The following is a 15,187-nucleotide window of genomic DNA, read 5'->3' as shown; positions in this document are numbered from 1 at the left end:
ACTAACACAAGTGCGAAAAGTGGTTTTTCAACACTAACACAAGTGCGAAAAGTGGTTTTTCCACACTAATACAAGTGCAAAAGTGGTTTCCTGCACCAACACAAGTGTGAAAAGTGGTTTTTCAACACTAACAAAAGTGCAAAAAGTGGTTTTTCAACACTAACACAAGTGCGAAAAGTGGGTTTTCAACACTATCACAAGTGCGAAATGTGGTTTTTCAACACTAACACAAGTGCGAAAAGTGGTTTTTCAACACTAACACAAGTGCGAAAAGTGGTTTTTCCACACTAATACAAGTGCAAAAGTGGTTTCCTGCACCAACACAAGTGTGAAAAGTGGTTTTTCCACACTAATACAAGTGCAAAAGTGGTTTCCTGCACCAACACAAGTGCGAAAAGTGGTTTTTCAACACTAACACAAGTGCGAAATGTGGTTTTTCAACACTAACACAAGTGCAAAAAGTGTTTTTTCCACACTAATACAAGTGCAAAAGTGGTTTCCTGCACCAACACAAGTGCGAAAAGTGGTTTTTCAACACTAACAAAAGTGCGAAAAGTGGTTTTTCAACACTAACACAAGTGCGAAAAGTGGGTTTTCAACACTATCACAAGTGCAAAAAGTGTTTTTTCCACACTAATACAAGTGCAAAAGTGGTTTCCTGCACCAACACAAGTGCGAAAAGTGGTTTTTCAACACTAACACAAGTGCGAAAAGTGGTTTTTCAACACTAACACAAGTGCGAAAAGTGTTTTTTCCACACTAATACAAGTGGAAAAGTGGTTTCCTGCACCAACACAAGTGCGAAAAGTGGTTTTTCAACACTAACACAAGTGCGAAAAGAGGTTTTTCAACACTATCACAAGTGCAAAAAGTGTTTTTTCCACACTAATACAAGTGCAAAAGTGGTTTCCTGCACCAACACAAGTGCGAAAAGTGTTTTTTCAACACTAACACAAGTGCGAAAAGTGGTTTTTCAACACTAACACAAGTGCGAAAAGTGTTTTTCCCACACTAATACAAGTGCAAAAGTGGTTTCCTGCACCAACACAAGTGCGAAAAGTGGTTTTTCAACACTAACACAAGTGCGAAAAGTGGTTTTTCAACACTAACACAAGTGCGAAAAGTGGTTTTTCAACACTAACACAAGTGCGAAAAGTGTTTTTTCCACACTAATACAAGTGCAAAAGTGGTTTCCTGCACCAACACAAGTGCGAAAAGTGTTTTTTCAACACTAACATCAGTGCGAAAAGTGGTTTTTCAACACTAACACAAGTGTTAAAAGTGGTTTTTCCACACTAATACAAGTGCAAAAGTGGTTTCCTGCACCAACACAAGTGCGAAAAGTGGTTTTTCAACACTAACACCAGTGCGAAAAGTGGTTTTTCAACACTAACACAAGTGCGAAAAGTGGTTTTTCCACACTAATACAAGTGCAAAAGTGGTTTCCTGCACCAACACAAGTGTGAAAAGTGGTTTTTCAACACTAACACAAGTGCGAAAAGTGGTTTTTCAACACTAACACAAGTGCGAAAAGTGTTTTTTCAACACTAACACAAGTGCGAAAAGTGTTTTTTCCACACTAATACAAGTGCAAAAGCGGTTTCCTGCACCAAGACAAGTGCGAAAAGTGGTTTTTCAACACTAACACAAGTGCGAAAAGTGGTTTTTCAACACTAACACAAGTGCGAAAAGTGGTTTTTCCACACTAATACAAGTGCAAAAGTGGTTTACTGCACCAACACAAGTGCGAAAAGTGGTTTTTCAACACTAACAAAAGTGCGAAAAGTGGTTTTCAACACTAACACAAGTGCGAAAAGTGGGTTTTCAACACTATCACAAGTGCAAAAAGTGTTTTTCCCACACTAATACAAGTGCAAAAGTGGTTTCCTGCACCAACACAAGTGCGAAAAGTGGTTTTTCAACACTAACACAAGTGCAAAAAGTGTTTTTTCCACACTAATACTAGTGCAAAAGTGGTTTCCTGCACAAACACAAGTGCGAAAAGTGGTTTTTCAACACTAACACAAGTGCGAAAAGTGGTTTTTCAACACTAACACAAGTGCGAAAAGTGAATTTTCCACACTAATACAAGTGCAAAAGTGGTTTCCTGCACCAACACAAGTGCGAAAAGTGGTTTTTCAACACTAACAAAAGTGCGAAAAGTGGTTTTTCAACACTAACACAAGTGCGAAAAGTGGGTTTTCAACACTATCACAAGTGCAAAAAGTGGTTTTTCCACACTAATACAAGTGCAAAAGTGGTTTCCTGCACCAACACAAGTGCGAAAAGTGGTTTTTCAACACTAACACAAGTGCGAAAAGTGGTTTTTCAACACTAACACAAGTGCGAAAAGTGGTTTTTCAACACTAACACAAGTGCGAAAAGTGTTTTTTCCACACAAATACAAGTGCAAAAGTGGTTTCCTGCACCAACACAAGTGCGAAAAGTGGTTTTTCAACACTAACACAAGTGCGAAAAGTGGTTTTTCAACACTAACACAAGTGCGAAAAGTGGTTTTTCCACACTAATACAAGTGCAAAAGTGGTTTCCTGCACCAACACAAGTGCGAAAAGTGGTTTTTCAACACTAACAAAAGTGCGAAAAGTGGTTTTTCAACACTAACACAAGTGCGAAAAGTGGGTTTTCAATACTATCACAAGTGCAAAAAGTGTTTTTTCCACACAAATACAAGTGCAAAAGTGGTTTCCTGCACCAACACAAGTGCGAAAAGTGGTTTTTCAACACTAACACAAGTGCGAAAAGTGGTTTTTCAACACTAACACAAGTGCAAAAAGTGTTTTTTCCACACTAATACAAGTGCAAAAGTGGTTTCCTGCACCAACACAAGTGCGAAAAGTGGTTTTTCAACACTAACACAAGTGCGAAAAGTGGTTTTTCAACACTAACACAAGTGCGAAAAGTGGGTTTTCAACACTATCACAAGTGCAAAAAGTGTTTTTTCCACACTAATACAAGTGGAAAAGTGGTTTCCTGCACCAACACAAGTGCGAAAAGTGGTTTTTCAACACTAACACAAGTGCGAAAAGTGATTTTTCAACACTAACACAAGTGCGAAAAGTGGTTTTTCCACACTAATACAAGTGCAAAAGTGGTTCCTGCACCAACACAAGTGCGAAAAGTGGTTTTTCAACACTAACACAAGTGCGAAAAGTGGTTTTTCAACACTATCACAAGTGCAAAAAGTGTTTTTTCCACACTAATACAAGTGCAAAAGTGGTTTCCTGCACCAACACAAGTGCGAAAAGTGGTTTTTCAACACTAACACAAATGCGAAAAGTGGTTTTTTAACACTATCACAAGTGCAAAAAGTGTTTTTTCCACACTAACACAAGTGCGAAAAGTGGTTTTTCCACACTAACACAAGTGCAAAAGTGGTTTCCTGCACCAACACAAGTGCGAAAAGTGGTTTTTCAACACTAACACAAGTGCGAAAAGTGGTTTTTCAACACTAACACAAGTGCGAAAAGTGTTTTTTCCACACTAATACAAGTGCAAAAGTGGTTTCCTGCACCAACACAAGTGCGAAAAGTGGTTTTTCCACACAAATACAAGTGCAAAAGTGGTTTCCTGCACCACCACAAGTGCGAAAAGTGGTTTTTCAACACTAACACAAGTGCGAAAAGTGGGTTTTCAACACTAACACAAGTGCGAAAAGTGTTTTTTCCACACTAATACAATTGCAAAAGTGGTTTCCTGCACCAACACAAGTGCGAAAAGTGGTTTTTCCACACAAATACAAGTGCAAAAGTGGTTTCCTGCACCAACACAAGTGCGAAAAGTGGTTTTTCAACACTAACACAAGTGCGAAAAGTGGTTTTCAACACTAACACAAGTGCGAAAAGTGTTTTTTCCACACGAATACAAGTGCAAAAGTGGTTTCCTGCACCAACACAAGTGCGAAAAGTGGTTTTTCAACAGTAACACAAGTGCGGAAAGTGGTTTTTCAACACTAACACAAGTGCGAAAAGTGGTTTTTCCACACTAATACAAGTGCAAAAGTGGTTTCCTGCACCAACACAAGTGCGAAAAGTGGTTTTTCAACACTAACAAAAGTGCGAAAAGTGGTTTTTCAACACTAACACAAGTGCGAAAAGTGGGTTTTCAACACTATCACAAGTGCAAAAAGTGTTTTTTCCACACAAATACAAGTGCAAAAGTGGTTTCCTGCACCAACACACGTGCGAAAAGTGGTTTTTCAACACTAACACAAGTGCGAAAAGTGGTTTTTCAACACTAACACAAGTGCAAAAAGTGTTTTTTCCACACTAATACAAGTGCAAAAGTGGTTTCCTGCACCAACACAAGTGCGAAAAGTGGTTTTTCAACACTAACACAAGTGCGAAAAGTGGTTTTTCAACACTAACACAAGTGCGAAAAGTGGGTTTTCAACACTATCACAAGTGCAAAAAGTGTTTTTTCCACACTAATACAAGTGCAAAAGTGGTTTCCTGCACCAACACAAGTGCGAAAAGTGGTTTTTCAACACTTACACAAGTGCGAAAAGTGGTTTTTCAACACTAACACAAGTGCGAAAAGTGGTTTTTCCACACTAATACAAGTGCAAAAGTGGTTTCCTGCACCAACACAAGTGCGAAAAGTGGTTTTTCAACACTAACACAAGTGCGAAAAGTGGTTTTTCAACACTATCACAAGTGCAAAAAGTGTTTTTTCCACACTAATACAAGTGCAAAAGTGGTTTCCTGCACCAACACAAGTGCGAAAAGTGGTTTTTCAACACTATCACAAGTGCAAAAAGTGTTTTTTCCACACTAACACAAGTGCGAAAAGTGGTTTTTCCACACTAACACAAGTGCAAAAGTGGTTTCCTGCACCAACACAAGTGCGAAATGTGGTTTTTCAACACTAACACAAGTGCGAAAAGTGGTTTTTCAACACTAACACAAGTGCGAAAAGTGTTTTTTCCACACTAATACAAGTGCAAAAGTGGTTTCCTGCACCAACACAAGTGCGAAAAGTGGTTTTTCCACACAATACAAGTGCAAAAGTGGTTTCCTGCACCACCACAAGTGCGCAAAGTGGTTTTTCAACACTAACACAAGTGCGAAAAGTGGTTTTTCAACACTAACACAAGTGAGAAAAGTGGTTTTGCCACACTAATACAAGTGCAAAAGTGGTTTCCTGCACCAACACAAGTGCGAAAAGTGGTTTTTCAACACTAACACAAGTGCGAAAAGTGGTTTTTCAACACTAACACAAGTGCGAAAAGTGGTTTTTCAACACTAACACAAGTGCGAAAAGTGTTTTTTCCACACTAATACAAGTGCAAAAGTGGTTTCCTGCACCAACACAAGTGCGAAAAGTGTTTTTTCAACACTAACACCAGTGCGAAAAGTGGTTTTTCAACACTAACACAAGTGCGAAAAGTGGTTTTTCCACACTAATACAAGTGCAAAAGTGGTTTCCTGCACCAACACAAGTGTGAAAAGTGGTTTTTCAACACTAACACAAGTGCGAAAAGTGGTTTTTCAACACTAACACAAGTGCGAAAAGTGGTTTTTCAACACTAACACAAGTGCGAAAAGTATTTTTTCCACACTAATACAAGTGCAAAAGTGGTTTCCTGCACCAACACAAGTGCGAAAAGTGGTTTTTCCACACAAATACAAGTGCAAAAGTGGTTTCCTGCACCAACACAAGTGCGAAAAGTGGTTTTTCAACACTAACACAAGTGCGAAAAGTGGTTTTTCAACACTAACACAAGTGCGAAAAGTGTTTTTGCCACACGAATACAAGTGCAAAAGTGGTTTCCTGCACCAACACAAGTGCGAAAAGTGGTTTTTCAACAGTAACACAAGTGCGAAAAGTGATTTTTCAACACTAACACAAGTGCGAAAAGTGGTTTTTCCACACTAATACAAGTGCAAAAGTGGTTTCCTGCACCAACACAAGTGCGAAAAGTGGTTTTTCAACACTAACAAAAGTGCGAAAAGTGGTTTTTCAACACTAACACAAGTGCGAAAAGTGGGTTTTCAACACTATCACAAGTGCAAAAAGTGTTTTTTCCACACAAATACAAGTGCAATAGTGGGGTTTCCTGCACCAACACAAGTGCGAAAAGTGGTTTTTCAACACTAACACAAGTGCGAAAAGTGGTTTTTCAACACTAACACAAGTGCGAAAAGTGAATTTTCCACACTAATACAAGTGCAAAAGTGGTTTCCTGCACCAACACAAGTGCGAAAAGTGGTTTTTCAACACTAACAAAAGTGCGAAAAGTGGTTTTTCAACACTAACACAAGTGCGAAAAGTGGGTTTTCAACACTATCACAAGTGCAAAAAGTGGTTTTTCCACACTAATACAAGTGCAAAAGTGGTTTCCTGCACCAACACAAGTGCGAAAAGTGGTTTTTCAACACTAACACAAGTGCGAAAAGTGGTTTTTCAACACTAACACAAGTGCGAAAAGTGGTTTTTCAACACTAACACAAGTGCGAAAAGTGTTTTTTCCACACGAATACAAGTGCAAAAGTGGTTTCCTGCACCAACACAAGTGCGAAAAGTGGTTTTTCAACACTAACACAAGTGCGAAAAGTGGTTTTTCAACACTAACACAAGTGCGAAAAGTGGTTTTTCCACACTAATACAAGTGCAAAAGTGGTTTCCTGCACCAACACAAGTGCGAAAAGTGGTTTTTCAACACTAACAAAAGTGCGAAAAGTGATTTTTCAACACTAACACAAGTGCGAAAAGTGGTTTTTCAACACTAACACAAGTGCAAAAAGTGTTTTTTCCACACTAATACAAGTGCAAAAGTGGTTTCCTGCACCAACACAAGTGCGAAAAGTGGTTTTTCAACACTAACACAAGTGCGAAAAGTGGTTTTTCAACACTAACACAAGTGCGAAAAGTGTTTTTTCCACACTAATACAAGTGCAAAAGTGATTTCCTGCACCAACACAAGTGCGAAAAGTGGTTTTTCAACACTAACACAAGTGCGAAAAGTGATTTTTCAACACTAACACAAGTGCGAAAAGTGGTTTTTCCACACTAATACAAGTGCAAAAGTGGTTCCTGCACCAACACAAGTGCGAAAAGTGGTTTTTCAACACTAACACAAGTGCGAAAAGTGGTTTTTCAACACTATCACAAGTGCAAAAAGTGTTTTTTCCACACTAATACAAGTGCAAAAGTGGTTTCCTGCACCAACACAAGTGCGAAAAGTGGTTTTTCAACACTAACACAAGTGCGAAAAGTGGTTTTTTAACACTATCACAAGTGCAAAAAGTGTTTTTTCCACACTAATACAAGTGCAAAAGTGGTTTCCTGCACCAACACAAGTGCGAAAAGTGGTTTTTCCACACAAATACAAGTGCAAAAGTGGTTTCCTGCACCACCACAAGTGCGAAAAGTGGTTTTTCAACACTAACACAAGTGCGAAAAGTGGTTTTTCAACACTAACACAAGTGCGAAAAGTGTTTTTTCCACACTAATACAATTGCAAAAGTGGTTTCCTGCACCAACACAAGTGCGAAAAGTGGTTTTTCCACACAAATACAAGTGCAAAAGTGGTTTCCTGCACCAACACAAGTGTGAAAAGTGGTTTTTCAACACTAACACAAGTGCGAAAAGTGGTTTTCAACACTAACACAAGTGCGAAAAGTGTTTTTTCCACACGAATACAAGTGCAAAAGTGGTTTCCTGCACCAACACAAGTGCGAAAAGTGGTTTTTCAACAGTAACACAAGTGCGGAAAGTGGTTTTTCAACACTACCACAAGTGCGAAAAGTGGTTTTTCCACACTAATACAAGTGCAAAAGTGGTTTCCTGCACCAACACAAGTGCGAAAAGTGGTTTTTCAACACTAACAAAAGTGCGAAAAGTGGTTTTTCAACACTAACACAAGTGCGAAAAGTGGGTTTTCAACACTATCACAAGTGCAAAAAGTGTTTTTTCCACACAAATACAAGTGCAAAAGTGGTTTCCTGCACCAACACACGTGCGAAAAGTGGTTTTTCAACACTAACACAAGTGCGAAAAGTGGTTTTTCAACACTAACACAAGTGCAAAAAGTGTTTTTTCCACACTAATACAAGTGCAAAAGTGGTTTCCTGCACCAACACAAGTGCGAAAAGTGGTTTTTCAACACTAACACAAGTGCGAAAAGTGGTTTTTCAACACTAACACAAGTGCGAAAAGTGGGTTTTCAACACTATCACAAGTGCAAAAAGTGTTTTTTCCACACTAATACAAGTGCAAAAGTGGTTTCCTGCACCAACACAAGTGCGAAAAGTGGTTTTTCAACACTTACACAAGTGCGAAAAGTGGTTTTTCAACACTAACACAAGTGCGAAAAGTGGTTTTTCCACACTAATACAAGTGCAAATGTGGTTTCCTGCACCAACACAAGTGCGAAAAGTGGTTTTTCAACACTAACACAAGTGCGAAAAGTGGTTTTTCAACACTATCACAAGTGCAAAAAGTGTTTTTTCCACACTAATACAAGTGCAAAAGTGGTTTCCTGCACCAACACAAGTGCGAAAAGTGGTTTTTCAGCACTAACACAAGTGCGAAAAGTGGTTTTTCAACACTAACACAAGTGAGAAAAGTGGTTTTTCCACACTAATACAAGTGCAAAAGTGGTTTCCTGCACCAACACAAGTGCGAAAAGTGGTTTTTCAACACTAATACAAGTGCAAAAGCGGTTTCCTGCACCAACACAAGTGCGAAAAGTGGTTTTTCAACACTAACACAAGTGCGAAAAGTGGGTTTTCCACACTAATACAAGTGCAAAAGTGGTTTCCTGCACCAACACAAGTGCGAAAAGTGGTTTTTCAACACTAACAAAAGTGCGAAAAGTGGTTTTTCAACACTAACACAAGTGCAAAAAGTGTTTTTTCCACACTAATACAAGTGCAAAAGTGGTTTCCTGCACCAACACAAGTGCGAAAAGTGGTTTTTCAACACTAACACAAGTGCGAAAAGTGGTTTTTCAACACTAACACAAGTGCGAAAAGTGGGTTTTCAACACTATCACAAGTGCAAAAAGTGTTTTTTCCACACTAATACAAGTGCAAAAGTGGTTTCCTGCACCAACACAAGTGCGAAAAGTGGTTTTTCAACACTAACACAAGTGCGAAAAGTGGTTTTTCAACACTAACACAAGTGCGAAAAGTGGTTTTTCAACACTAACACAAGTGCGAAAAGTGGTTTTTCAACACTAACACAAGTGCGAAAAGTGTTTTTTCCACACTAATACAAGTGCAAAAGTGGTTTCCTGCACCAACACAAGTGCGAAAAGTGGTTTTTCAACACTAACACAAGTGCGAAAAGTGGTTTTTCAACACTAACACAAGTGTGAAAAGTGGTTTTTCCACACTAATACAAGTGCAAAAGTGGTTTCCTGCACCAACACAAGTGCGAAAAGTGGTTTATCAACACTAACACAAGTGCGAAAAGTGGTTTTTCAACACTAACACAAGTGCGAAAAGTGGTTTTTCAACACTAACACAAGTGCGAAAAGTGGGTTTTCAACACTATCACAAGTGCAAAAAGTGTTTTTTCCACACTAATACAAGTGCAAAAGTGGTTTCCTGCACCAACACAAGTGCGAAAAGTCGTTTTTCAACACTAACACAAGTGCGAAAAGTGGTTTTTCAACATGAACACAAGTGCGAAAAGTGGTTTTTTCCACACTAATACAAGTGCAAAAGTGGTTTCCTGCACCAACACAAGTGCGAAAAGTGGTTTTTCAACACTAACACAAGTGCGAAAAGTGGTTTTGCAACACTATCACAAGTGCAAAAAGTGTTTTTTCCACACTAATACAAGTGCAAAAGTGGTTTCCTGCACCAACACAAGTGCGAAAAGTGGTTTTGCAACACTAACACAAGTGCGAAAAGTGGTTTTTCAACACTATCACAAGTGCAAAAAGTGTTTTTTCCACACTAACACAAGTGCGAAAAGTGGTTTTTCCACACTAATACAAGTGCAAAAGTGGTTTCCTGCACCAACACAAGTGCGAAAAGTGTTTTTTCAACACTAACACCAGTGCGAAAAGTGGTTTTTCAACACTAACACAAGTGCGAAAAGTGGTTTTTCCACACTAATACAAGTGCAAAAGTGGTTTCCTGCACCAACACAAGTGTGAAAAGTGGTTTTTCAACACTAACACAAGTGCGAAAAGTGGTTTTTCAACACTAACACAAGTGCGAAAAGTGGTTTTTCAACACTAACACAAGTGCGAAAAGTGTTTTTTCCACACTAATACAAGTGCAAAAGTGGTTTCCTGCACCAACACAAGTGCGAAAAGTGGTTTTTCAACACTAACACAAGTGCGAAAAGTGGTTTTTCAACACTAACACAAGTGCGAAAAGTGGTTTTTCCACACTAATACAAGTGCAAAAGTGGTTTCCTGCACCAACACAAGTGTGAAAAGTGGTTTTTCAACACTAACAAAAGTGCAAAAAGTGGTTTTTCAACACTAACACAAGTGCGAAAAGTGGGTTTTCAACACTATCACAAGTGCGAAATGTGGTTTTTCAACACTAACACAAGTGCGAAAAGTGGTTTTTCAACACTAACACAAGTGCGAAAAGTGGTTTTTCCACACTAATACAAGTGCAAAAGTGGTTTCCTGCACCAACACAAGTGTGAAAAGTGGTTTTTCCACACTAATACAAGTGCAAAAGTGGTTTCCTGCACCAACACAAGTGCGAAAAGTGGTTTTTCAACACTAACACAAGTGCGAAATGTGGTTTTTCAACACTAACACAAGTGCAAAAAGTGTTTTTTCCACACTAATACAAGTGCAAAAGTGGTTTCCTGCACCAACACAAGTGCGAAAAGTGGTTTTTCAACACTAACAAAAGTGCGAAAAGTGGTTTTTCAACACTAACACAAGTGCGAAAAGTGGGTTTTCAACACTATCACAAGTGCAAAAAGTGTTTTTTCCACACTAATACAAGTGCAAAAGTGGTTTCCTGCACCAACACAAGTGCGAAAAGTGGTTTTTCAACACTAACACAAGTGCGAAAAGTGGTTTTTCAACACTAACACAAGTGCGAAAAGTGTTTTTTCCACACTAATACAAGTGCAAAAGTGGTTTCCTGCACCAACACAAGTGCGAAAAGTGGTTTTTCAACACTAACACAAGTGCGAAAAGAGGTTTTTCAACACTATCACAAGTGCAAAAAGTGTTTTTTCCACACTAATACAAGTGCAAAAGTGGTTTCCTGCACCAACACAAGTGCGAAAAGTGTTTTTTCAACACTAACACAAGTGCGAAAAGTGGTTTTTCAACACTAACACAAGTGCGAAAAGTGTTTTTCCCACACTAATACAAGTGCAAAAGTGGTTTCCTGCACCAACACAAGTGCGAAAAGTGGTTTTTCAACACTAACACAAGTGCGAAAAGTGGTTTTTCAACACTAACACAAGTGCGAAAAGTGGTTTTTCAACACTAACACAAGTGCGAAAAGTGTTTTTTCCACACTAATACAAGTGCAAAAGTGGTTTCCTGCACCAACACAAGTGCGAAAAGTGTTTTTTCAACACTAACATCAGTGCGAAAAGTGGTTTTTCAACACTAACACAAGTGTTAAAAGTGGTTTTTCCACACTAATACAAGTGCAAAAGTGGTTTCCTGCACCAACACAAGTGCGAAAAGTGGTTTTTCAACACTAACACCAGTGCGAAAAGTGGTTTTTCAACACTAACACAAGTGCGAAAAGTGGTTTTTCCACACTAATACAAGTGCAAAAGTGGTTTCCTGCACCAACACAAGTGTGAAAAGTGGTTTTTCAACACTAACACAAGTGCGAAAAGTGGTTTTTCAACACTAACACAAGAGCGAAAAGTGTTTTTTCAACACTAACACAAGTGCGAAAAGTGTTTTTTCCACACTAATACAAGTGCAAAAGCGGTTTCCTGCACCAAGACAAGTGCGAAAAGTGGTTTTTCAACACTAACACAAGTGCGAAAAGTGGTTTTTCAACACTAACACAAGTGCGAAAAGTGGTTTTTCCACACTAATACAAGTGCAAAAGTGGTTTACTGCACCAACACAAGTGCGAAAAGTGGTTTTTCAACACTAACAAAAGTGCGAAAAGTGGTTTTCAACACTAACACAAGTGCGAAAAGTGGGTTTTCAACACTATCACAAGTGCAAAAAGTGTTTTTCCCACACTAATACAAGTGCAAAAGTGGTTTCCTGCACCAACACAAGTGCGAAAAGTGGTTTTTCAACACTAACACAAGTGCAAAAAGTGTTTTTTCCACACTAATACTAGTGCAAAAGTGGTTTCCTGCACAAACACAAGTGCGAAAAGTGGTTTTTCAACACTAACACAAGTGCGAAAAGAGGTTTTTCAACACTATCACAAGTGCAAAAAGTGTTTTTTCCACACTAATACAAGTGCAAAAGTGGTTTCCTGCACCAACACAAGTGCGAAAAGTGTTTTTTCAACACTAACACAAGTGCGAAAAGTGGTTTTTCAACACTAACACAAGTGCGAAAAGTGTTTTTCCCACACTAATACAAGTGCAAAAGTGGTTTCCTGCACCAACACAAGTGCGAAAAGTGGTTTTTCAACACTAACACAAGTGCGAAAAGTGGTTTTTCAACACTAACACAAGTGCGAAAAGTGGTTTTTCAACACTAACACAAGTGCGAAAAGTGTTTTTTCCACACTAATACAAGTGCAAAAGTGGTTTCCTGCACCAACACAAGTGCGAAAAGTGTTTTTTCAACACTAACATCAGTGCGAAAAGTGGTTTTTCAACACTAACACAAGTGTTAAAAGTGGTTTTTCCACACTAATACAAGTGCAAAAGTGGTTTCCTGCACCAACACAAGTGCGAAAAGTGGTTTTTCAACACTAACACCAGTGCGAAAAGTGGTTTTTCAACACTAACACAAGTGCGAAAAGTGGTTTTTCCACACTAATACAAGTGCAAAAGTGGTTTCCTGCACCAACACAAGTGTGAAAAGTGGTTTTTCAACACTAACACAAGTGCGAAAAGTGGTTTTTCAACACTAACACAAGTGCGAAAAGTGTTTTTTCAACACTAACACAAGTGCGAAAAGTGTTTTTTCCACACTAATACAAGTGCAAAAGCGGTTTCCTGCACCAAGACAAGTGCGAAAAGTGGTTTTTCAACACTAACACAAGTGCGAAAAGTGGTTTTTCAACACTAACACAAGTGCGAAAAGTGGTTTTTCCACACTAATACAAGTGCAAAAGTGGTTTACTGCACCAACACAAGTGCGAAAAGTGGTTTTTCAACACTAACAAAAGTGCGAAAAGTGGTTTTCAACACTAACACAAGTGCGAAAAGTGGGTTTTCAACACTATCACAAGTGCAAAAAGTGTTTTTCCCACACTAATACAAGTGCAAAAGTGGTTTCCTGCACCAACACAAGTGCGAAAAGTGGTTTTTCAACACTAACACAAGTGCAAAAAGTGTTTTTTCCACACTAATACTAGTGCAAAAGTGGTTTCCTGCACAAACACAAGTGCGAAAAGTGGTTTTTCAACACTAACACAAGTGCGAAAAGTGGTTTTTCAACACTAACACAAGTGCGAAAAGTGAATTTTCCACACTAATACAAGTGCAAAAGTGGTTTCCTGCACCAACACAAGTGCGAAAAGTGGTTTTTCAACACTAACAAAAGTGCGAAAAGTGGTTTTTCAACACTAACACAAGTGCGAAAAGTGGGTTTTCAACACTATCACAAGTGCAAAAAGTGGTTTTTCCACACTAATACAAGTGCAAAAGTGGTTTCCTGCACCAACACAAGTGCGAAAAGTGGTTTTTCAACACTAACACAAGTGCGAAAAGTGGTTTTTCAACACTAACACAAGTGCGAAAAGTGGTTTTTCAACACTAACACAAGTGCGAAAAGTGTTTTTTCCACACAAATACAAGTGCAAAAGTGGTTTCCTGCACCAACACAAGTGCGAAAAGTGGTTTTTCAACACTAACACAAGTGCGAAAAGTGGTTTTTCAACACTAACACAAGTGCGAAAAGTGGTTTTTCCACACTAATACAAGTGCAAAAGTGGTTTCCTGCACCAACACAAGTGCGAAAAGTGGTTTTTCAACACTAACAAAAGTGCGAAAAGTGGTTTTTCAACACTAACACAAGTGCGAAAAGTGGGTTTTCAATACTATCACAAGTGCAAAAAGTGTTTTTTCCACACAAATACAAGTGCAAAAGTGGTTTCCTGCACCAACACAAGTGCGAAAAGTGGTTTTTCAACACTAACACAAGTGCGAAAAGTGGTTTTTCAACACTAACACAAGTGCAAAAAGTGTTTTTTCCACACTAATACAAGTGCAAAAGTGGTTTCCTGCACCAACACAAGTGCGAAAAGTGGTTTTTCAACACTAACACAAGTGCGAAAAGTGGTTTTTCAACACTAACACAAGTGCGAAAAGTGGGTTTTCAACACTATCACAAGTGCAAAAAGTGTTTTTTCCACACTAATACAAGTGCAAAAGTGGTTTCCTGCACCAACACAAGTGCGAAAAGTGGTTTTTCAACACTAACACAAGTGCGAAAAGTGATTTTTCAACACTAACACAAGTGCGAAAAGTGGTTTTTCCACACTAATACAAGTGCAAAAGTGGTTCCTGCACCAACACAAGTGCGAAAAGTGGTTTTTCAACACTAACACAAGTGCGAAAAGTGGTTTTTCAACACTATCACAAGTGCAAAAAGTGTTTTTTCCACACTAATACAAGTGCAAAAGTGGTTTCCTGCACCAACACAAGTGCGAAAAGTGGTTTTTCAACACTAACACAAATGCGAAAAGTGGTTTTTTAACACTATCACAAGTGCAAAAAGTGTTTTTTCCACACTAACACAAGTGCGAAAAGTGGTTTTTCCACACTAACACAAGTGCAAAAGTGGTTTCCTGCACCAACACAAGTGCGAAAAGTGTTTTTTCAACACTAACACAAGTGCGAAAAGTGGTTTTTCAACACTAACACAAGTGCGAAAAGTGTTTTTCCCACACTAATACAAGTGCAAAAGTGGTTTCCTGCACCAACACAAGTGCGAAAAGTGGTTTTTCAACACTAACACAAGTGCGAAAAGTGGTTTTTCAACACTAACACAAGTGCGAAAAGTGGTTTTTCAACACTAACACAAGTGCGAAAAGTGTTTTTTCCACACTAATACAAGTGCAAAAGTGGTTTCCTG

This window comes from Myxine glutinosa, assembly GCF_964187855.1.
Source record: "Myxine glutinosa chromosome 12 unlocalized genomic scaffold, kmMyxGlut1.1 SUPER_12_unloc_2, whole genome shotgun sequence".
NCBI lineage: Eukaryota > Metazoa > Chordata > Myxini > Myxiniformes > Myxinidae > Myxine > Myxine glutinosa.
Note: the sequence above shows the minus strand (reverse complement) of the source record.